Source organism: Diceros bicornis, chromosome 28, assembly GCF_020826845.1.
Source record: "Diceros bicornis minor isolate mBicDic1 chromosome 28, mDicBic1.mat.cur, whole genome shotgun sequence".
NCBI lineage: Eukaryota > Metazoa > Chordata > Mammalia > Perissodactyla > Rhinocerotidae > Diceros > Diceros bicornis.
In genome coordinates this window covers 32,850,456-32,874,915 of record NC_080767.1, presented here as the reverse complement: position 1 = coordinate 32,874,915, position 24,460 = coordinate 32,850,456, and the positions used below count along the sequence as shown (strand labels likewise).

At 54.6% G+C, this 24,460-nt stretch overlaps 1 protein-coding gene across 3 annotated transcripts in view; it reads right to left on the bottom strand.

The window, feature by feature from the left end:
* The window catches only part of NEK6 (NIMA related kinase 6), an 88,776-nt gene that overhangs the window by 61,010 nt on the left and 3,306 nt on the right, over positions 1-24,460 (bottom strand). The window contains exon 1 of one of the 3 annotated variants that reach the window (XM_058524007.1): positions 11,363-11,449. The exons of the other annotated variants lie outside the window; for them this stretch is intronic. The gene's annotated coding sequence lies outside the window, so the exon portion shown is untranslated. Of the gene's footprint in view, positions 1-11,362; positions 11,450-24,460 lie in introns of those variants that run through there. 3 annotated transcript variants of the gene reach the window in all.

Below are 24,460 nucleotides of genomic sequence, written 5' to 3'. Positions count from 1 at the left end.
GCACCTAACGGAAAGTTCCCTGGGTGATGTTGGTATGTAGCAGGTGCTTAATTAATGGTAACTAGCGTCATTCATTCATTCAACACCTACTGAGCACCCACTCTGTACCAAACACTGTCTGAGGGAGAGGGACACAGAAAGGCCCCAGGGGATTACCAATGTCAAATTCTTCTCATCTGGATAGTTCTCGATTGTCTGCAGAGGGATTTTTACCCACACCATCTTAGGAAGCCTCATGACAACTTTGAGAGATGGGCAGAGCAGGAATGATGCCCATTTTTGAGATGAGGAAATGGGGGCTCCGGGGTGGGCATGACTTGCCCAAGGCCCCTGCCAGGGGGTAGCAAGGCAGGGCTCAGCCCCGAGTCCACTCCAGGCCCACCATGGCACCCATCTCTGAATCCCAGGCCCAGGTGGGCTGGTCCTCTGATGGAGCCCGCTGACTTGAAAGTGAGGACAGGAGGACTTGGGGGGTGGGGACCCCAGGTCTAGGATGCTGGGTTCTGGTCTTGGCTCCACGGCCTCCCTGCTCCACTCGGGATGCTGTTGGCCCTGATGGGCAAGGGTCTGTCTCTGGGCTTCCTGGCTTGGCCAAGTGTCCCTCTGCCCCCCACAGCCAGGGAGGATTAGGCATATCAACGTCCACTGAGCCCCAGGTGAGCCAGGGCAGGAAGGAAGAGGGGAATGAACTGAGCGAGACCCCCTCGCCTGTGTTGGATTTGCCATCTCCCCCTGCTGCTGCCAGGCCTCACCCACCCATTCCACAGTGTGGAGACTGAGGCTCAGAGAAGGGTGGTGTCAACAGCCTGGGGGCTGGGATTCGTAACCTAGGCTGGCAGCCTCAAGAGGTCGTGGCTGGGGGTCCCAGCTGAGATCAGGAAGCTATCGAGCCCCTCAGTTCTGACACCCTGGAGGCCTGCTGATGGGACACTCCCAGTCACCCGGCCTCAGCCCAGAGGGGCTGAGGAGCGTTTCGCTGAAACAGGAAAGCAAGAAAAGTGCGGGCAACTCTGATGACTCAAATAACCTTTGAAACTCGGAGGTGGGCGGAAGTGGGCAGCATTTCTGGTGGGTTTCACCTCACTTCCTAGAAGGATGCGTCACCAGCCTCTGTCTAGTCAGCACCCACCCGACTGTCAACATGGACCCAAGCTTGGCGTGGCAGCTCTCGGCTCGCCTGTCCCCAAAGCAATCACAGGCTGGCAGGTAGGGGCCATCCACCTGTGATGGGGGGAACCTTCTCATTTCACAACGGGAAAACTGAGGCCCAGAAAGGGGGAGGGAGTTGCTTCAGGGACATATGGCAGGGACCTAAGTCTTCAAACTCCTTTGCCGAAAGGTTAATTTTTCTATTTCAGGAGACAGGAGAGACCCTCTAGAACTTTAAGGGAAAAAACAGGGAGGTAAAAAGAACTAGCAGCTGAATAGAATTGCAGCGAGGCCCCCAGCCAGCCCAAAGAGGTTTCCGAAATTCTGTGCAGTCTGAATTCTTGCGGGCTGAAGGGTCACGCGATTTCCTTTGCAAAAAGCAGAGTTGTAAAAGTCTGGCTGAGGGAGAAGGGGGAGGAGGGGAATGTCCACGAGACCAGGAATCATATGAGTTTCAGCCTGGCTGCCCCTGGTGACTTGCTGGGTCACTACAGATGAGTCCCTGGCCCTCTCTGTGCCTCAGTTTACCTTATTTACTATGTGTCAAGCCTTGTTCTTATGCACTTAAGTGGTGTTAACCTATCTACCCCTCGTAAGGCATTATTATCTCCATTCTACCCAAGGGAAAAACCTGAGGCATAAAAAGGTTAGGCATGCTGTCCACAGAGGTGGAGAAACTGGTATTTGAAGCCAGGTAGTGTAGTTCTGGAACCCACACTCCTAACCACTGAGCCACAGGGCCTCCAGCCTGCAGAGGGCTGATCCCACGGTCCTTCCTGCTCTCCAAGTGGCTTTGCATCTGGGTCTTGGACGCTACGGAGCCAGCAGACCTGTTTCTGGAGACACGGAACCATCCTCCTCTATCTCGGCTGCCTTTTCTGAGAACTCCTATTTCTTTGGTTTCCCCAGCAGCCTTTATGTCCACAGCCCGGGAGACCCCCGGGAGGCTCGTGGGTCACGGCAGCCATCGACCCACCTGTTTGAGCTTTGCCGGGAGCCGCGAGTCCGAGCAGAAACGGACGGCCCCGCTCTGATGTCCATTTTGGAGTTTTATGCTCACGTCGACCTCTGGGACCGCAGGAGGGAGACTGTCATTCAGGCATCCAAGAAAGAGAAAAAACATCTATTCACAGACAGACAGAGCCCACTCTGTGGAAATGATGGTACGGACGCGACAAGCGGCCCAGCTGTGCAAGAGATTCCCAAAAAGGCTGACCTGGGAACATCCACGTGGAAGGCTCAAAAGCTTGGGTGGTCACCAAGCTTTTAAAATATGCCTGGATGCTCAACCGTGAAATTCCGGAGGGAATAAGGTTCTGACCCAAAACCTGGGCTTGTCTTCCAAAACAAAATTCTTCGGACAACAGACATTTTTTGGCTCAACAAACAGACTGCTGATCTCTGTTTCGCTCTGATCTCTAGAGTAAGGAATACTCATGGGAAGAGGAACAGCCGCCGCATCACGTGCTCCCACCCCATGTCACGTATTTAGGTTTGCCTGCCGTTCCCATGAGGTGGGCGTTCCTATCTCCATTTGTAGATGAGGAAACTGAGGCTCAGAGAGGTCCAAATTCGCACAGTGGGGAGATGGCAGAGGTGGGGGTTTGAAATTCAGTGCCAGCCTAGAGCCTAGAAAGCCGGGGAAGAAGCCCAGGGTTTGCTGAACTGCAGTTAGAAAGACTCCATCAAGGCTGCCTTAGTCCTGCCCTTTCAAAGACACTGGAATCCATTAACCGGGAATGCTGTGCGGAAGGCCCAGAAAATCCCTAACGGTTCGTTCATACTGTTGAGTCAACGGCAGATAATCATTCAACAAACACGTGTGCTGTCGCTGCCATGGTCCGGGCCCGTTCTATTCCCGGGAGTAGGAGAAACCCTGAATCCACTTGTTTGAGGTCTCACGTCTCAGCAGAGACCTCAGAAAGGCCCCCGAGGAATCCACTAGTCCACATGCTGTATTTGAAAGACAGACACTGAGGCGCAGAGGATGTGTCCAAGGACATTCAATCATTCACTCAATCGACAAACACATCCTGGGACCAGTCTCTGTCCTCAATGGGGCTCCTTATTTAGAGAGAGATCAGAGTCTCATAAACCAACACCTACAACCCAGGGAGTAGAAACACGCGGAAAGGTATGTACAGTCAGCCTGGGGACCTGGGGTGTTTCCTGAGAACAGGAGCAGGGGGGAGGGCACCTCAGGCAGAGGGCACAGCATGTGCGAAGGCCTGGAGGAGAGGCAAGCCCAGCATTCGTTGTGGGATGGAGACCCTAAGGACAGCAGTGGCCTCGGGTCTGCAGAGGGGAGGGAGGCTCAGAGGACCAACAGGGTGCGGGGAGCATCTGCACACAGGGCTGGTAAGGGGTGCAAAGCCAGGGCCAGACTTGGCTCTGCAGACTCCCCTTCCAGTGCTCCTTTGCATACCACTCTGCCTCCTGTGGTACCAAGCCTAGGAATAATCTTACTCAATGGGTCATGGGATGAACTGAAGCCCCGGATGCAGCTTAGCAGCATCTTTCCTCCACCCACGCTACATGCATACCCTTGACCTCCCCACTCTGCCCTGGTCATCTCAGGTAACTGTGTCCACGGACCGGAGGAAGGAAATGTCCACAGACTCTCCCTCCTAAGAGACCGTGCTGGGACGAATCTCAGAAGTGCTGTGAAGTTTACATTCTGGGCTCCAACATACTCTCTCTTATTTGGTGACTCTCTCTTATTTGGTGAGTATTTATTGAGGACCCACTGTGTGCCAGGCTCCGTGCTAGGCACTGGAAGGAGTCATAAGAGGTGGTTACAACCTCTAACCCACTCAGCCGTCCCTAACCCCTCTGGGACAGGAGAGTTGGAACCATCACTCCTATTTCACAGGAGAGGAGACGGGAGGCTCGGGGAGGCCATGGGACTCGCTTGCTCAAGATCACTTGGCTCGGAGGTGTCGGCGCTGGGACGCTAACCGGAAACGTCTGACCACAGAGCCTTTGCCAAAATAGATAAAGGTCCCCGGGGGAACTGAAGAGCCTGGATCCCTCCTCCCGGCCCCACAGGCTGCCCCAGATCCACAAAGCAGGCGGAGGCTGCGCTGGCGGGTGCCATGGGAATGGCGGGGCCCTGTCGTTACTGGGAGGGGCCCCTCATCCAGGGCTGCCGGCTTGTGCACCAGGGCTGCCAGCTGATGCCACCCAAGGACTAAATGCTGATGGCCTGTGTTTAAAAAAGCGTGTTGAAGTGAACCGACCTACTCATCTTTGGAGCCTGTATTCAAGTGTATGAACGAGCTGAGGACGCAGAGTACGGGCTGGAGTCAGGGAGCCCCCGGCCAGGTCACCTCCCCAAGTCTCTGCGTCCATTCAGTGGGGTGACATGACCTGGCCCTGGCCTGGAGACGGCTCTCCCTCCCCAGACTCGGGCCCTTGTGCGCATCTGTCTCCTCCATGGGGATGTCAGCAGGCTCCCTGGGGCCGCCTTGGTCCTGCACGAGCAGGCGGCCTAGCGGGCCCTCCTGGGAAGCCTGTTTCAACCCAACTCAAATGGCTGCAGACACTCCAAAGTACTAATGCTTGGCAACACCCTGTCCAGACAGGCCTTTCTCCTCACCCCTCGGGTGCCTGTACCGGGTTGAACAGCATCCCTACAAAACTCACCTGGAACCTGGGAATGTGGCCTTACTTGGAAATAGAGTTTTTGCAGATAATCCAGTTAAGCTGAGGTCATATAGGATTAGGGTGGTCTTACTACAATGACTGGTGTCTTTATAAGAAGACCGTTGCCTACTTGGACACAGAAACACACAGGGAGAAGGCCATGTGACGACAGAGGCAGAGACTGGAGTGATGTGTCTACAAGCCAAGGGACGCCCAGGGCTGCTGGCAACCACCAGAAGCTAGGAGAAAGGTCTGGAACAGACTCTCCCAGAGCCTCCAGAGTTTGGACTTCTGGCCTCCAGGATCGTGAGAGAATAGATTTCTGTTGTTTTAAGCCAATCAGTTTGTGGTAATTTGTTATGGTGGCCCCAGGAAACCAATACGCTCCCACCCCATCCCCAGAGCATGGCCAGCATTCACAAGCGGACACAGCTCCCCGAATTCTCCAGCATCACGGACTTCATCGAAGACTCCCTCAGGCTCAACTTCTGTTTCTGGGGCTGCAGGAAGGAAATCAGTGGTTCCCAGGTCTGGGGATGTAACAGGCCTGTAAAGCTTCCCCCAAATTCTGAAGATGGAGATAAAGTTGCCAACTTATTCTGGCATCGAAAATAACATTTCCATCTACTATCACATCCTGCATAAATGAAGGACACCTGACCTAGAAAGCAGTTGGTGCCAGGCCTGCTCTACGTTTTCTCATCTCGCCACAGATCAGTGAGGACCTCGCACGGCCCTGGGCCTGGCCTGGGTCTAGCATTTGGGAACCAGCAAACTCAAGCTGGGTGTTTCTTTTTTTTTTCAATCCTGGCCGATGGGAAGCAAGGCTGGCCTCCTCCACTCTCCTATGAGTATACAAAAGGAGGTTTTCTCCAGCTCAGAAATTTGACCACTATATTCCAGTTCACCTGGGGGTAATTCCAGTTAATCCCCTCTGAGGACTGGGCGATCTCCCAGCCCGAGGGAGGAGGCATTCCAGGCCAGTCCAGGAAGGCGAGTCGAGAGGGAAAGAAAACTGAAATGAAAAGCAGGAGGGAGAGGGAGAGAGGAGCACTGACCCTTCTCGTGAAAAGAAAACCAAATTGCGAAATTACGCAAGCGCCGACATCACCGGCTGGATGATTGCAGCTCTCTTCAAAGACACCTCGTAAACCCGCGCCCGGCTTCGGAGGGAGAGGCCAGATGCCTGGCGCTCCGGGAGGAGCTTTCGAAACATCTGGCCCTGGTGGCCTGATGACCCAGTGCAAGCCAGTCACCCTGCGCTTCGTGAGCGTCACGCCCACGTCCGCCTCCTGGAACCAGTGAGGTGTGCCGGAGAGCGCCCCAGGGATAAAATCTGTCTAAGCGCGAGGAACGCCTCTTTTCCAGTAACTCAAGAGCGCTCAGAGGATGCCCCGGATGCTGCGGAAACGTTTGCCCAGAGTGCTCAGGCTAACGGAGGTGCTGGGGTGGCCCTGCCGGGACAGACTCGGGCGAAGGGCAGCGAATCTCAGATGATAAGGTCTGACTCTGACGCCATCGCTTTCCAGGGCTGGAGTCCATCTCTCCCTCCCTCCCCTTCTGCACGCCCAGGCCAGGGGCAGGGTGGGCCCCAGTTCTCAGGAAGCCAGGAAACACACTCTTTTCTGGGCTAAATGCCCAGATTCCTTGAGCAGTCACAGGACACGCTTTTTCTGAGCCGATCCAAAGCCACAGGCGTGGACTGGAAGTTTCTCTGGGCAGTGTGAACCTGGGGGGACGCAGACAGGCGCACCTGGAATTCCAGGCAGAGAGCCAGCCAGGGAGAGAGGCCCCAGGGGCTCAATCCTGCCCTTGCAGTGTGACTGAAGGCACAGATCTGTGCTCCGCCGGCTGGGTTCCTTTTCAACAAAGCAGGGGTTCATTCATTCCATCATCACTTGTCAAGCATTTCTGGAGAGGCTCATGGAGCCCAGCACTGTCCCAGGCACAAGGCAGAAAAGGCCCTGCACTCCCAGAGGTGTCAAGCAGTCAAGAGGTGGACACAGACACGGCAGCAAATAAACATGGTCATTTCAGACAGCAATAAGTGCCATGAGGGAGACGCAGCTGAGCAGTGGGTCAGGCGACACAAGGGGACCTGGCTTCCCAGGGTTGTCGGGACACTTAAACTGCTTAGCACATAATCAGCACTCAGCAGGTAAATGGGGTCCTCCCATCCTCCCACTGCACAGGTGGGGCAGCCGAAGCCAGAAAGAGAGAGGTTGCAGTGGGCTGTGTAAGGACTAGACTGGTTTGGGGCCCTGATTGCCCCAGGTTTCCCAGGAGCCAAGGGGGCGCCCCCCTGCCCTGCCTGACCCCCACCCGACTCCCTGCTCTTTCCTGTGGGAGAGTTCTGCCTCTGACACCACGTCCCAGGCTAGCCCACAAAAATGGGTCATTGCCACCCATTCTCCCACCAGCAGGACTGTTCCAGCAGGCGACTGTCCTCCCTGAATTTAAATCGGGGATCCTTCACCCATCTGCTGGGAAACCTTAGCCAAGATTCGTCACCCCTCTGAGCCTCACTTTTGTGATCTGAAAACGGGAGAAAACCCACCTAAAAGGCTCACTTGTTCGATGAGATCGTGTAGGCAAAGGGCCCAGAGTGTGCCTGGCACACTGGGGGCCCACCTGCCCCGTCTCCACCCAGCACTGAGGAGGGGCATGCTCTAGGTGAGGAACAGCCTCAGGGGAGGAAGTGAGAGGGAAGGGGGAGTGCGGACCTGGTCTGGGTAGGCCATGTCCAGTCCTCGGGGAGCCTGGCATCTGGAGGGAAAGGCCCGTCAGAGGAAGCAGTGCCCTAACGGGAGTGGGGAATCAGACAGGTGAGAAGACCAGCCCCGTGGCTTCTTTATTGGGTGACTTGGCCAGGATCCTCCCTTCTCTGAATCTCAGTCTCCCCAGCTGAGAAATGACTTCTGGTGATGACAAAATGAGGCCCCAGATATAGGAAGTCACCCAACCAGTATCTGACACACGAATCTCCTCTTCCTCATTCACCCATTCCACATAAAGATATCCAGACTACATCCCAAGAAGGTGCTAGGCCCTGTGGCAGGCCAGGGTGGGAGGGGCGTGGCTGGGCCCCTTGTGGACGGGCAGAACCCAGTCCTCCTAGAACCACCCTGGCACTGCCTGGCTCCGTGAGAGGGTGTGCGGGGGCTCCTGGGCTCACTCTCCTGAGAACCTCGTCTCCATGGAAAATGACACCCGGCCAGATCCTGGGAGCAGCCAGCTCATCCACCATGCCGCCTACCCCGCCACACTGCCACACACCAACCCCGAGGCTGTGAGTCCCCCTCATGGCCTGACTCCTGGTGGGCCAAGGGAACCTCTGACCCCAGCCTACCCTCCAATGCCCACCACGGGCCACAGATATCCACTAAAACTCAGAGCTGCTCGTTTCCTCCGCTTTGCCTCTGACTTTCCAGGCCAATCGATCAATCAATCAAGGGAGAATCAGAATGCAATCACAGTGACAACACAACGCGCTCCCCGGGAAGTGAGTTAGGACCGGGCTCTTGCGGATTAATGAGACTGCCTAGAAATCCAGAGAAAGAAATGTATTCCAGGCCTATGACTTGAACAGGCTGGGCCTTGGCCCATGCGCTCCCATTAACTCCGGCTTCTCTCATCCCCGGGAGTCAAAACAGCTTCTCTGATGGGGGAAAAAAATGACACGCAGAAATCCGGATTTAGGGAAAATAACACATCCGTGGCACTTTTTTTCCCTTCCCAAAGCGGCGCTGTGAGCTTTACATATTTTATCATTTATTCTCACATTGTCCCCAGCAAGTGGGGAGGCGTCGGCCTTGTTTTTCACAAGAAAGCTGTGAGAGAGGCTGAGGGTGCGAGGTGAGGGGCCTCCCGCCTGACACCCAGCAGGAAGGGGCTGGCAGGGTGGGGGCGGGAGAAAGCTGAAGGTTCTTTTTGGGTGGAATTGCGGCCTCACAGCGTCCACACTGGGGCCTCCTCGCCAGCCTCCCAGTCTTAACACCACCCTCGCCAAACCATTTTCCACACCAAACACCACCCCTCCCTTATCAACCTTCAAAGCTTCCAGATAAAGTCATCATTCCAGAGCTTAGCATCCAAGGCCTCCTTGCCTGTCTGACCGCAATTCCAGGTGACACCTGTCATCTAACACATCAGCTTCACAGAGCCTCTTACAGTTTCCTGTGACCTGCTGCTTCACACCCCTGGGCCCCTGTGCATGCTGTGTGCTCCACCGAGCTCACCCTCTCCACCTGGCTAAGTCCTACTAATCCTTGAAGGTGTCAGCTCAGGTGCCTCCAGGGGAGACAGAGCTGAGTTCAAATCCTTGCTGTGTGACCTTGGGTAAGTCACTTTACCTCTCTGAGCCTTGGGTTCACTTATAAAATAGACCTGTTTAAAGGTGAGGACCAGCTGATGATAGCATCTGTAAACCCCTGATGGATGTTCTGATGAAAAAGTAATAACAGCAGTCACAGGAGGAGTAGTTTTAAAAAACTGAGAATTCTATATGAATAATAACAGACTGTTAAGAGAGAGAACTGGCATTTGTGGAGGAGGCGCTGGGCATGGGGTGGGGAGTCTCCGCCCCTGGCTAGGCGGAGATCTAGGATCAGGACTTTCCCCTCTGAACACACCCCTGCTAGTGACATGCAGGTCCTCTGCTCACACTAAGTCACTGGGGAGTCCATAGCCCCTTCGATCTGCTGCAGGAATTCATGATTGCTTTGTGATTTTTCTTGTTTTCCCTTCTCACTCTTAGGCTGGCCCTGTGGCTTCTGTGGGCCTTGGCCTCACCTCATCCCCACCCCTACCCCAAATCCAGGGATCAAGGGCCAAGCAAGGAGAGTCAAAGGGCAAAGGGCTCATTGCCCCTCCCTTACTGATGAGGACACTGAGACTAGGCCCATCAGGAAACCACTCCCAAGATCCTGAAGCAGTTTAAGCCACAGCAGAACATTCTTTCTAACCTGCAGCCCTGACTTCTTCGTCCCCCGACAAGGGGTCTCCAGGTGGGAGCCCTGACTGCCGGCACTGGGCTCCTCCTCGCCTCTGCTCCAGGCTGCTCATCTCTCCCCCACTCACCCCGGGCAGCCCCTGTCCCCTCTCCCCCATCCTCACGTCTGCAGCACCCTCCCAACCCCCCAGCCTCCATGCAGGCCACACACATGCGGCCCCCTCAAAACCCTTCCGAACGCCCATCACCCACGGATCAAACCCTGGATCATCACAGGACCATAGGGCCATCACCCAGAAAACCACATCCTTCTTTAAAGAATCACCTGTAGCCGCCCGTGGGGTGTGTGAGCCACAGCATCTCTGCCCCATGAGGCAGGTTCCATCCCTCCAACCAAGCCGTTTGTCCCCAACAGAGGCCTGGGCTTTGGACACATCCAAGTCTCCATATCTCAGCTGTCCCCATGGAAACAAGGCCTGAGGAGCAAAGTGGGGGGCGCATCACTCCTTCCCCCTCATTCCTGTCACTGAGGCCTTCACTGGGCGCTGGGCTGGGTGTTGGGACCACAGAGGAAAGTGGGCCTTTCCCAGACCTGGAGGGGCTGACCCGCCAGTGGGCCTCACAGGACAGAGACGAGCCAAGGGAGGGAAGCACGGGGCCGTGGGGCTCAGGGCAAGGGTCTCCCAGCAGTGTCCTGAGGTCACAGGAGACTCTCTGGGGATGGCGATGTTTGAGAACGAGAGAAAGACACTAGAGGCCAAGACAGCCTAGAGCAGAGCACAAGAGGGATGGGGCCTGGCAGGTGTCAGCAGCAGGGGGAGGAGGGAGGCAACTGGAGGGGACATTTCTGAACGCCTGTCCTCTTCCCTACGGGATCCATGACTGTCATCTCCTCAGTCACCCCTCACCACAGTCCCGTGGGGGAAGGATGGCCTTCATGTCAAAGATGAGGAAGCGGAGGCTCAGAGAGGTTAAGTTATTTACTCAAAGACAGCCAGCCAATCAGTGACATGGAGCGGGCGGGGGGGGCGCCCCGGTTTAAATACGTGGGCATTTAAATCTCATCCCCAGAAGTTTAAAAATGTGTTTTTAAAAACATTCACTCTAAGAGAATCCCAACTGACAGGTCTTTCAGGGACCACAGAGCCTTCATCAATCCTTCCTTCTGGTATCTGCGGAATTCCCTCTGCATGCCAGGCACACGGTTTACAGTGTGGTAAGGCACACAACTAACCAATAATGAGAACCAAGCATGATGGGTGCCCCCAGGGTCAGAGCTCAGGTTAAGGTCTCTCTTGTACCTCCTCTCCTCACTCTTGTGCACACAGCAGACATTGCTAATCAATCCCAAAGCCTTCTCCACGTGACCCCTCAGGCAGCCATTACCAATCGATCAGAGCCAGCACCTGAGATGACAATTATTGCCATATCTGCTCCAAACCGGCATGTAGGATGGTAGGCAGAGTGAGGAGAGAAAGTTCTTCCCCACTTCCCTCCTCCATTCTCAGGGTTCCAGGCACCAGGAATCCCACCACCACGTAGCCAGAGAGGGTTCAGCATTGCCTTCAGCCAGCATCGTGTGTAACAGCAAATACCCCCAGATGATGGCTCACTCACTGGGAATCAGGGGGTGATGCAGGGGCTGGTGACAGGCATCTGGACTTCGGGTCTCCGCTCTGCTACTCAAGGAGAGGCACTGCTGTTCTCCAGAGGGCAGCCCAGGAAAACGGACAAACCCCAGAGCTACCACTCAGAGCTACGTGATCTGAAGCAAGTTCCTTGGACTCTCCGGGTTCTGTTCTTTCATCTGAAAACGAAGCCAGTGACACCCACCCCCCAAGACATACCCGAAGTGGCCGGCACAGTGCCAGGGATATGTGAGTGCCCCGTAACTGCTGGGTCCCCCTCCTTCCCTTCTCTGAACTCGAGGGGCCTCTCCATGCTCTGCAGTGCTGCACGGGTGACAAGCCCTTTTCACGGGCGTCAGGTACCGGGGCCATCACATGCCCTGTCCACTCTCCTCCGAGAGGTGCCCCACGTGGCTCTCAGGGCTGTGAGCAGGAAGCAGGACCAGCCCCACCCTGCTGCCCCTTTCCTCCTCAGCCCAGGCTCTTAAGAACCAGACAACCATCCATTTGTAAGAGTTCATTATTTCCCTGTCTCTCTTTCTCTCCTTTCTCCTCTAAGCAAAAATGCTTGGTGGCCACTCCTGCCTCTGTCCCCAAGGCAGTTCCAAAGGGCCCATCCCATCCTGCAGAAGAGATGGCGGTAATTCCGTTAATGGGAAGCAAGACGGATGGTACATGGTGCCCACAGTGTGCGAGGCGAGCGGCATCGGGCCGCCCCCGGGGAGTGGGAGGGGGAATGTTGCCGGAATCACCCTCCTCTGGGGCCTTATTAGGTTTTGAAAGAGCTGCTGCACTTGCTAAAACCTGCTTTTGCCAGCAGAAGCCTCATTTTGCAAATACACAACAACAAAAATCCCGTAAATGGGAAGAAAACCCTGAAGATCACGCTCCCCTGCCACAGCGAGGCGGTCAGAGCTGAAGTCTTTAGCCCCGACGACTCCGGGTCTAAATAAACGGGCCTGGATGCCAGCTCACCATTTTGTGAACACGGAACATGGCTGCTTCTCGGGCCTTTGAAGACTGCCGATGGTGGGATGGGACAGCTCTAGAAACATTTTCTTTTAAAGGCTCCTCTGTCCCAGATGCCATGAAACCTGATCGCTCTCACGTGAGTCCCAAGAGGAACCCCTGACACCACTCCCTGCCCCAGTCACACACCCACGGGCCCTCATCACACACCATTTCTCCAGTCTTCTCCCGCCCTGAGAATCAGTGGCGTCTTGAAAGCAATGTCACTGCGGAATAGGCGTCCATTTCCACATTACGCAAAGGACTCGTCCCTCTCTCCAATTCAGGATCAAGTCGCTGAATTGCGCTGTGAGCTTCAGTCAGTTCAAATGCAAAATAACAAGGAGAGCACGTGGGTGTGCAGTCAGGCTGCCCAGGGCTGTGCGACCGTGGCAAGCAGGGGAATCTCTCTGGGCCTCAGCCTCCTCATCTGTAACACGGGGCTAACCCCCTCCCACCTCACAGCCCTGGAGCAAGGAGTAAATGCAATCCCGGCTCTTGAGGAAAACGGTCACTTCTCAGGCCAATTTGAGCACCAATGGGCTTTCTGTTCTTCTCGGCCACACCCTCCTGCAGCACCCAGCATAGCCCCGGCACATAGTAGGTGCTTGCTGAGCACTTTGAGCAGAACCCATAGGTTTTTTCTGCCTGGAAAAACAAAAACACCCATTCACAATGGACCAAAGTGGTTGAGGGTGTGTGCTCCCAGAGTCGAAGGCCTGGGTTCAAATTCTGGCTCAGCCACAGACCTACTGTGCACCCTTGGGCAGACAACCTGGCCTCACTCAGCCTCCCTTTCCTCGTCTGTAGGATGGGACTAAGAGACTCTGCCTCACAGGGTCACCAACAGGAGTCAGTGAGATAATACGCAGCCAGGCCCTGCCCAGGGTGACCCTGGTGACCAGCGGCCCTGAGAGCGAGCAGCTGAGAGTCTCAGGAGAGCCTGGGAAGAACTCCCGCATTCTAGCTGGGAAAACCACTTTCTCGAAGACACTGGAGGCAAAGCAAGCCCGAGGAGGCCACCCCAGGCCCCCCGGGGGAGACCTTGAACCACAGGCGGCATATTAAACCACAGCCACTGCCTTTCGAGGGAAGGAAGACATTGCAGGGAGCATCACCCCACGAGGGGGCCCACACACCCACGCCCCCCACGCCACAGCCCCATTACCTGTCTCCAACACTCGGACAGTAACACTGACCATACCTGACTCACCTCTTGTTCATGATCGCTCTCCCCAACCAGAAGGCCAGCTCCACTTCGTCTCTGTTGCTCATTATGCATCTTATGACGGTGCCAGGCTCTGTCAGATCAACGAATGACCAAGCAAAGCAAGGAAGGGATGAATTCTTTGGGGAGGGCAGCTCTGGGCTAAGTGATTTCCAACGAGTCCCAGCGTGGAGAGGTGCCCCTGAGCGTCACAGGTGCCACCAAGCTGAAGTCCTCACCCCACACTGTGTCATTTATTATCAATACAATAACGGCCACCGATTGCTGAAGGCCCCTTACGTACCTGCTTACCTGGTCGGATCATGAGAGCTCCCCCAGAGGCAGGAGCTGCTTTTTTTGTTTGTTTGTTTGTTTTGTGAGGAAGATCAGCCCTGAGCTAACATCTGTTGCCAATCCTCCTCTTTTTGCTGAGGAAGACTGGCCCTGGGCTAACATCCGCGCCCATTTCCTCTACTTTATATGTGAGATGCCACCACAGCATGGCTTGCAAAGCGGTGCAGAGGTCCGTGCCCGGGATCCAAACCTGTGAACCGCACTGAAGCAGAGCGCATGAACTTAACCACTACGCCACTGGGCCAGCCCCCCAGGAGCAGCCTTTTTTACCCCTCACTTTGCAAGTGAGAAAACTGGGGTCCCCAGTGGGAAGTGACAAGCCAAGGTGAGCAAAACGTAGAGGTATGACTTGCATCCAGGTTCGTCTGGCCCCACTGCCTCCCTCCTCCATCTCTGGGCCCCGTAGTGGCCACAGGGCTGTGTGGGTCTTGGAAGAGAAAGGCTGGAGCTGGAGCCTCGGAACCTGCTCCCTGCCAAGAGGGGTGGTTGCTCAGAGCAGGAGCCGACAGGCAGCAGCCGCTGAGGTCTGGCTCCCAGCCCATCTCCATGCACGTGCAGCAGCAGACAGTGGGGGCAGAAGGCTCAGTCAGGCCGTGACCATGGCCATCCAGCCATGCCTGGAATTGTGCAAAGACCACTGGCTTTGGGGGTCAGCCGGGCGTGCATTCAAATCTGTTTTCAAACATTGTGGCTTATGGCTTTGGACCAGTAGCTTCATTCTCTGAACCTCAGTTATCCTCATGTGAAAAATGGGGTCAGCCCAAAGTTGCTGTGAGGATTAACTAACGCAACGCAGATAAAGCACTTCCCCAGATCTCTGGCGCACAGTAGGTACTAAGCATTCGTTAACTTTCTAGAGCCTCCCTCGTCCACGTTTTCGAAGTGGGCAGACATCCACATCCTGTGGCTGCCAGGCCCCCCAATTTCAGGGCTGGGAACAGCGTGGGTGGCTGGTGGAATCCGAGCTCCCCGCCCTCTCTGAGCTCTAGGGCACCACCTGCCAGGCATTCCTCCCAAGCGAGTGGGTTGGCAACCTCGTCATTTGATTTCTGACCCTTGTCACTCAAGGATAGGGAGCAGAGGGGAGGGGCTTGTCGATGCAATAACATCTGGCAGCGACGTGAGGGATTAAATCAGAAAGAGCATTTCCAAGGAAGCCCATATCCACAGTGTGTCCTTAGCACGAGAGGCCCAGGTGAGGAGGGACACCAGCTGGCCAACCCACAGCAGTCACGTCCCGGTCAGTGGTCTACAGACAGCACTGCACAGCGGCAATTTTCCTTCAAATAAAACCTGGCCCCAACCACATGTCGAGCCCCGATACAGAGGCCTTGCTCTCTTTGAAATGTGTGTGGGTGAGACAAGGCCACAGCCCTCCGATCAGGCCAGCTTCACACGCAAGTGACCAGTGTGGGTGCATCTGGCCCTGCCCTCAGAAGGGAGCCGTGTGCTTGGGGTCTCATGCTCTGTGCTCACTGTCTTAAAAGTCTTCACTTTATCTTTGAACTTGTGTTTTTCAAGTGAAGTCCAATGAAACAGCGGTGCACGTGCAGGGGGCTTGGAGCCTCAGTCACCCAGGACGGGTTCTCAGCTGCCCCCCCAACCTCTGCCATCCCCCACCCTCAGCAGGGGCCTGGGTGCAGGCGTGGGGACGCTGGGGTCAGATGCACCTGCACAGCAAGCCACGGGGTGAGGCCCCAGGCACCTGCGAGGGTCTACACTCGCCCCCGGAGTGTCGCTGTGCCCAAGGGAGCCTGGCATTAAATGGCTAATAAAAAACAGCATGACAGGCGGAGAGAGAGAGACTGCAAAGAGAAGGAAAAAGCTCTTTCCTGCTTTTTGAACACGGGGACCTGCGTTTTCATTTTGTACTGGACCCCACACATTATGTAGCCAGCCCTGCCTTCCATTTATCTGACCCTCCGCCCGCCCCCCCTGGCCTGGAGGCCCTTGGGGACACCCCTCGGCCTCTGCAGAACTCGAAGACACCACTGGGTGTGAGATGATCGGTCACCGCCTGAGAAGCTTCTCTGAACTGGCCCTCCCCCACCCCCGGTCCCCAGGTCTCGTTCTTTGAACCCCTGTGGTTGGTGATTTATTGCTGTCTCACGGGTCAGGCCTGGTTTTCCGTGCTGAGGAAGTGACAATGACCAGGACGCAGAGCAGTGATGAAACATGCAGGGTGATGTTAGCACTGTCAGGCGGAGGGAGCTGGTCCAGCAGAACGGGGCGGGGGGCGTGGAAGGAGCGGCTACTGTGGCTGGCACATTCTGGCAGGGACACGGCAGTTGGCTCTGGGAGACGGGCAGGAGCCCCTCATTTGTAAGGTGGGGACACCCTGACTGACCTCGAGGGGCTGCTGGAGACTGAAGGGGCTATCATGTCTGAGCGTCCCCAGCCCGGCTGGTGCAGGCGGGCCCTGCAGGGACAGGGTGGGGCACAGGACACTAACGCCGGGACAGTCTGCAGAGAACTCCCTTAATGACTGCAAACCCAACGACGAGAAGAAAGGCAGAGGGGCAGGACCGCCACTTCCCGAGTCCCTACCATGTGCCAGGCACAGGCTACAGTGGCTCTGCTGTCTCATGAGTGCCCCTCCTGGGTTAGACATTTGTTCCTAGCGGTTTCTATTCCCACACGACATTTTACAGACATCACCTTCCTCTCTGTGATTTAGAAAGTCCAGTTGGTACTGAGCAAGGGGTTGACCAGGCAGCGGTGGGGGCTTCTCCGATCTGACTTGTCACTGATGGAGCAGAATACACAATGAATAACAGCTCAGACTGCACAGCTGGGCCCATCTGGGTTTGATCCTGGGCCGGGATCTGGGTCTGGGGCCGATCTGACCTGGCCTGGGTCTCAGTCTCACCTGTAACTTGGAGGTTACTCAGAGTTCCATCCTGGAGGGGGGGCTGTGATGACGTCAGTGGAGGGTAGGGCACACAGCAAGTGCTCAATCAATATCAGCCTTTGCTACTGCCACGAAACCCCAAAACATCAAACCAGAAACCCAAGCATTGCATGGCGCTTCCCGGGATCACGCAAATCTGCTCCCTCCTTTCTAGCATCTGCCACAACTCTGCTCCGAGACCACTCTCTCCCCCCATTGTCATGTCGCATCAGTCCATAAATATTTAAACAACATGTCATCAGATTATTATAACATATGATCTATACCACTGATGTGCTGCAGTTCTGCGCATTTGGGCTTCGTTTTCAGAATATCGAGACATAAAATATTTATGTCTTTAGCCAACCACGAGATCTCACATTCTGTCTCAAAATGCTGGGTGGTGGCAAGACGCTGAACTGAGATGCGACGTGTGAAGGGGATGCCTTGTTCTCACGTCAGTTCCTGGGGTATCTGGATTGTTTCTGGTTCATTCTGGGGACAGTGGCTGGCCGGGTTTATCACACCAAGTGGAGGGCCAGGACCCAGAGATCAAAATGGGGCAAGAGTTCAAACCACAAGGCAATGTGTCATTTTCACTTCTGCATCTCCACGCGGCTGCGCATAGTAGGTGCTCAGGAAAATGTCCACTGGGAATGAATTAACTCACCAGTGGCCCAGAGCACCACCCGACGGGCTGGCACCCAACGGGATTTCGTAATATTTGTTCTCCTGTTCATTCTGTCTCCAGTGCCCAGCAACAGGCCAAGCATGGAGCAGGACCCAGCGAAGGTGGCTGGATGAACCACAATTGAAGGAATAAACGCGTGACCAAATAAATCACTTAATTAGCTAATAAATTAATGAGGGAGAATGATTCCCACTCTGCTGGTCCAAATTACACTGTGTAAGACCCTCCTCCTAAGAAATAAAGGCTTTCCAGTAACCCGTGGTGGGTAGGCAAAGGGGTTTTTCTGGGTAATTAAATATCTGGATCGCTAACATTAGCACATCACAGTGACCATATGTCCCGGAATTTTCGGCACTGCGCAATTTCAAAGATGCCGCCCCCCAAGCCATTCGAGCATCCGGGAACTTCTCACACACCAGCGACCAAACAGCATCTTCCCAACTGCCTCTCCTGTCCCCAAACGTCACTAAAATGCTTTTATAGACCGCTGCCCTTTTGCGAGTTTGGAAACTGGCCATCATGTCCCTAGCATATAGACGACTGAGGTCTGAAAACCTGGGATATCGTAAAAATATGCACAAACGAAAGTTGTTAGCTCGGAGTAAAAGTATTTCCTTTGCATGTTTCCCAAATGCCGTGCTGTCACCATCGAGAGCAGGCAGCCCCCGCCCCGTGCCCCTACACAGACAAAAGCCAGCCCTTGTTCCCTCTTGGGTTAGCTGAGGAGGCTGGCATTTAAAACAAACACAAAAGGCCACTAAAATTCCTGGGGGAATGAACAAAGGAAATGCACACAGGCTGAGTCAGGCACGCCAAGTCCGCACTTGAGATCCTGGTGTAACTGAATCCGGCTGGACTCGGCTAGACCCGCCACACGCGCGGGGTGGGCTCTCTCTCCCCGCTCCCTGTCTGTCTGCCATGTGGTGCCCAGTGGTCCCGCCATCTGGGCACCCACCCTGCTGGCCCACCAAGGTCACACCAGCCAGGGAATCATTTCCTCTTTCAACCCGGGATGCCTCGTTTTCTGGGCTGGGGCGGAATACGGGCTCCTGCTCATTTACCGCACAGCAATGTCTGTGCCCAGAGGTGGCTTGGGAGGGTTAACTCTCTCCCCTTCCCTAAGCCACCCCCAAAAGATATGCCCTCTAAAAAAATAAGTGTGCTTGATAGAAAATGTAGTTTTAAGACAGGGCACCCATCCATTCCAACCCAAAGCCCCTCCTATACAGACGTCTGGAGCCGCCTCTGCAGAAAGGAGGAGCTCCCCGTAACTCTGGGAGGTACAAGCCCTTCTGGGCGTAGCTCCCTCCTACTGGAATAAGTTGAGCCTTTCTCTAAGAAACCTTCTCTGCACAGAGGAGGGTCAGTTGGGCACAACTCAGGCCTTCATGTCCACTGGGAGGGGCAAAGTCTGCTAATAGATTCAGTAACTCCACATAGACATCCTCTAAGGATCCTGCCACTTTCCCACTTAAAACTTTCTATTCCTTCAATAAATATTAATTGAGCACCAACTATGTACTAGGCACAGTGCTGGGCACTGAGGACACAGCTGTGGTCACAGACCCAGTCTTACGTTCAGTCTGGAGGCAGATAACAAACATACAGTGTCAGGGAGGAGTAAGGCCCTGATAAAGCCAGGCCAGGGAATGGAGAGGGAAGGGGTGAGGGACTGAGTGTGATAGGGTGGGGATGGTGGGGTCTTTTTGGAGAAGTGACTTTTGTCATGTCCTGAGTGAAGGCTAGAAGCACATCATGGGAATATTGTGGGGGGAGGATTTCAGGAAGAGGGGACAGCAAGTGCAAAGGCCCTGAGGTGGGTGCTTGGCATGTTTGAGGAAAGGGGAGGAGGCTGCGAGGCTGGAGCAGAGTGAGGGGGAGACTGTTGAGAGGTGAGGCTGCAGAAGCAGCAGGCCCACTGCTCTTGCAGTAAGGACCAAATCTCACCCAGATCTCCACGGGTCTCAGCAGCCTCCTCTCCTGCTATTTGCCCCTTGGTGCATGCTGTTCCTTCCAGCTGCCCAGGAGGCCCTCTCTCAGGTCCTGGGCTGGCCACCAACTCACAGCCCACATAATGGGCACTTCCAGATGGCAGCCTCTGCCCTCCGACTCTTCAGACCAGATCATCCTGGATTCTCTATGTCTGTTTCTTTGTCCATCAAATGGAATAATGGTACCTTCATCATAGAACTGCCGGGAGGATGAAGTGAGTTAATCCACGTAAAGGGTTAGAGTAGAGCATAACATATGGTAAGTGCCTGGTACAAAGGATCTATTGAAGGGCTTAAAGGCAGAGGAAGGGGCAGGAAGTTCCTGGCTTCGGATTGCCTGCAGCCCAGGACCCCAGTCCTGCTCCCTGCGCCCCATCCCACAGCCCCACCCACCCACGCACCCCGTGCTCTACCTGCCCTTCACCCCAGGCCTCTCAGGCCTCCGGGCTCCCAATACCCTGCCTGGCAAACCTCATGTCTCCCTCAGGGCCGGCTCAGATGCCCCCTCCTCCTGGAAGCCCTCCTACTTCCTCAGAGAGCAAGTCCCAGAAGATGCCTACTGCAAATTGTTCACAAGAACCTACAAGGGGGTCGTGACACAACTTCTGTCCCCACCAAGCAGTGATAGGCCACAGAGCAGGGCCGTTAGCGGGTCTCTGTGCCAGCTCCCAGCAACATGAGTGACGCAGAATGTTGGGACATATTTGTTGAATGAATGAGTGACCGGACAGCCGCATACCAGCCAGGGCGGAAATATCTGGTTAACAAAACAGAGTCCACTTAACCCACACAAAGGTGAATGGTCTGTGTTTCTGCATCCAACTTTTCACCCACAGCTCAGCCCCAGGCGCCACGATCAGGGCCTCGGCCTGAAAGTTGGGAGAGCGACCTGATTGAAGCCACCGAGCAGCTGTGGACTGCCTGGGGCAACTTGGGCTGGTCAGTCCCTCTCTGGGCCTCAGTCTCCCCATCTGTAACATGAGATGCTTTCATGCATCAGAACCTTTTCCTGTAAAAATTGTTTTCCTCATAACATAAAATTAACCATTTCAAGTGGACAATTCAGTGGCATGTACGACATTCACAATGTTGTGCAACCATCACCTCGATCTAGTTCTGACACATTTCATCACCCAAAGGAAACCCTGTACCCACGAAGCAGTTGCTCCCCACCTCCCCTCCCCCAGTAACACCAATCTGCTTTCTGTCTCTATGGACTCACAGATTATGGATATTTCACATAAGAACCTTTTCTTAAAATGACTCCTGTGCAAAACCTCCTTCTGCAAAATAGGTAACAGGAGAAGCGCTGGGGCTGAGGACGGGGGTAGGTCTGCCCCCTGCCCCCTCCTCCCACCCGGAGCTCACGTCCCTCATCCTTAGTGGACTTTCAGGCAAGGCTCTGATCCAAGGCCCCTTTCTTTCCAGATTTCTAATCCTGAAGTTGGATTTCTAAGACAAATCACCCTCCAAACGGAGCCCAAGAATCAAGGGCCTCGAGCCTGGGGTTAGTGGCCCATTTTCCAGATGAGGGAGTAGAGGCTGGGCCCATGTGAAGCTCTCGAAGGAGGTGACTTCTGGGGAGTGGAGGCGCTGGACTCAAAGATCTCCAGGCCTGCGAATGCCGGCCCCTTGCCACACACACCACGGCGGGGTCTTGGGTGTGAGGAGCTGGGCAAACATCCACAGAAGCCGCCTCAGGAGGGGTGGCCACTTCCAGGGGACAAGGATCTCTCCTCTCTCTCAGGGAAAACTGGCCTGAGGGAACCCCAGATGGCTTAGGCGGGGCCCCACACACACACAGGCTCCCTCAGGCCTCGCTGTGCACACCCTCCAGGAGGACTCTGCTCGCTCCCTTCTAACCAAGCTCTGCCTGCCCTGGGCCCAGGTCCGTGACAGCCGCTCTGTCAGCACAGACCTCTGATGGGGCCGACGCTGTGTAAATAATTAACAAAACATCTGCCTCGCTTAATAACACACTGCAGCTGACGCAGCTCTGGAGGCCTCCCGAGACCCTCCAACTCCAAGAGGAGGCGCCAAAAACTTCTAAGGCTCACTTTTCCTCGCCTTGTGGGGGGTGGGTGGAGAGGGACACAAAATAATTATTTCTAAACATCTTCCTGAGACGCCCAGGGCCACCCTGACATTTAAATCCTGCCTCTTTCCAGATTGTTGCAGGCTCTTCCCTCTCTATTTTGAGGGTCATGATCATAGAAAAGTGCTTCAGTGGCACCTGGAGGGGCCCCCTGACACCCCATCAGCCTGCTTTAGGGCCTGAATATGCAGGGGCACTGAAAACACTCTTGACAAAGAGACAACCTTCTGGCCGTGTGACCCTGGCCAGGTCCTTCGTAATTAAATAGTTTCTCCGTCTTTCATAAAATCTCAGGGAGTGACCATTGAGCGCTTCCGAGGTGCTACCCACGTGCTGGGCATTTATATGTGTTATTTCATTTAGTTCTGTCCTCAAACTTTACGAGGTCATAACATTGTCCCTGTTTTCCAGATGAGGAGACTGAGGTTCCGAGAGGCGAACAACTCGCTCACGAGTGGCAGGTCTGGGGCTCCCACCTCACTCCATTTGATGCCAAAACTCAAGTTCTGAATGTGATGGTGGGTGAGGGCCTTCTCCTCTTTAGGCCTCAGTGTCCGTTCTGTAAAATGGGCACATGGCTCTTCTCTGGATTGGGAGCCTACTGGACTCACGGGCAGCTTGGACTGATCAGGGCTGAAGGTCATTTGTAAAATAACTCTGTCCCTTTGCGGGTCTCTTCCCGATAACACCCAGTTTCAAAGACTTTGGGGACAACAAGGAACAAGAGAGGCAGGCCTTGGGAAAAGGGTCCTGGATAAATTCCAACCCTCCTGCTCACCTGCAGTGAGACTGGGTCTGAGGGACTAAACCCAGCAGCCCCAACTACAACTTGGGGACATCAGGAAGTTCTCCTTAAATGGCTCTCCATTCATCAGGGTCAAGCCCGGCCCCCTCCCCCAGCCTAATTTTGAAGTGTGAGGATTAAACAACTGGGGGAAATGCAGGCCCTGCAGGCTCCCAGTGGCAGCTTCCCTCCCCTTCCCTTGTCGGAATTCCTTCACACTCTATGGAATTCCTACATAAAGCCCCTTTTTCTTTTCTATGAGGTCACCATCACGCAGATGTCTAAGAGAAAGAAAGAAGGGCTCCATGCGGATCAAGGCCGTTGGAACTGAATGCATTTCAGATCCCGGCTGCACCACCTTTCAATTCCGTCGGCCCCTCACTCGCCCCCAGACAGAGCCCAGCCACGGCGGCCAGTCGGGTCTGCGGTGCGGCGATCCTGCTGGTGGAGGCCAGAAGGGCCTGGCTAGAAGACTGGGCCTTTGCCACCAGACCACCGGAGAAGTCGTCTGTGGAAAAATCCAGAACTGGAGACAACGGCAGAGGCTGTGGAGGTGGGTCTGTTTCCACACAAGCAAGTCCTGTTGGAGGGACAGATGTCAAAATGCTAGACCACACTCCAAGTTCAAGTTCCCAAACTGAACGTCACAGGAAATTACACCAGCAACGGATCTGCCCCAGTGTCAGCTCCTGTCTGGAAGGAGCTGAAAGTCAACTCCTTCTCGAGTCTGAGACGGCTGTCAGTCTAAGTCAGTGTTGGCCAAAGGAAGGGACTGTGTGTATGTCACCCAGCTCAGACAGGAATGGGTGAAGCCACTGGCCTCATTTTTGCTTTTTAAACTAACTTGTCCCAAAAGGCCATCTTGTCATTACCTGAGAGTCAGAAATGAGAAGACAGTCAAATACCAAAAAGCCACAGAGGGTCTATGGCTGCGCCTGGCATCTACCACTCGCCCATTTCAAAGCAAATTCACAGACACCCAGGGGACGTTCAGACCACCCCAGATGATCCCCTCATTCCAGGAGCCCCCGCGATCCCACAGCTCCGCATTCTGGCCGCCATCTGAGGGCATGGCCAAGGAAAGGTCCATGGCATGTGCACACCACTCCTAAGAATGATGTCAGCAAAAAAAAAAAAAAAAGAAAAATGTAGAAACAAGGACTATTTTTACCTCCCCAAATCACAGGCCAGACGGGAGAGAAATCCATCAATGCCAGAAATGTGGCTGAGCCTTCGCACAAGATCTATTATTTCACACCTTAAATTAACGCATCTCAAAGCAATTTGCAAATGTTCATCCATTTGCAGAACATACTCGGAAGGGAGAGAAATACCTTTTCCTTTCAACACCAAAGGACACTGGCAGGGCCCCACACACCCCAAACCACACAGGTCCTCACACACAACATTCCTTTCAAGTACAGTGTAGTATAAACCGTGATATAAATGGAAATGAACAAGGAAGAGAGACAGGCACGGGACTGAAATGGCAAGTGACAAGAGGCCGATGCAGAAATGGTCCTGTTGTCAGATGTTCAGAATTGAGAGTCGGGCCGTGGAAGTAACTCTCCATCATCAGGGGTCAGGACGCAGGGCTCTTCCTGAGGGCAGTGTCCCAGTTTGCTTCCTCCCCACACAAGCCTGGAGGTGGCAACTGGTATTTAATCTCGGGTGACTCACCACGGTCCTCTACTCTCCACCCTCTAACTCCCTTGCTTGGTCTGACCAAGAAGAGGAAGGGAATATTCTTCTCTTTTTGACAATTGTTTTGACACTTCCCTTCTGAAACCAATCTTTGGCACTTCAAGAGGAAAGAAAAAAATGTGAACTGGAGGCCTTTCTATCTGACAGCTCTGGCCCTGGCCGTTGGTCAGCTGCACCAGAGGGGCGACAGTGGACAAGGAGGGAGGGCAGCGCCTCTCCCTGAAGGCCGGAGCCCAGCAAGGATCCCAGCCCCGAGGGAACCTGGCGGGTGTTAATTCACTTGTTTTTTCAGCACGTGAGAGGAGAAAAGCAGGACAAAGACAGACAGACCTGGTTCAAGGTTAAGAACCTCAACTCTGGAAT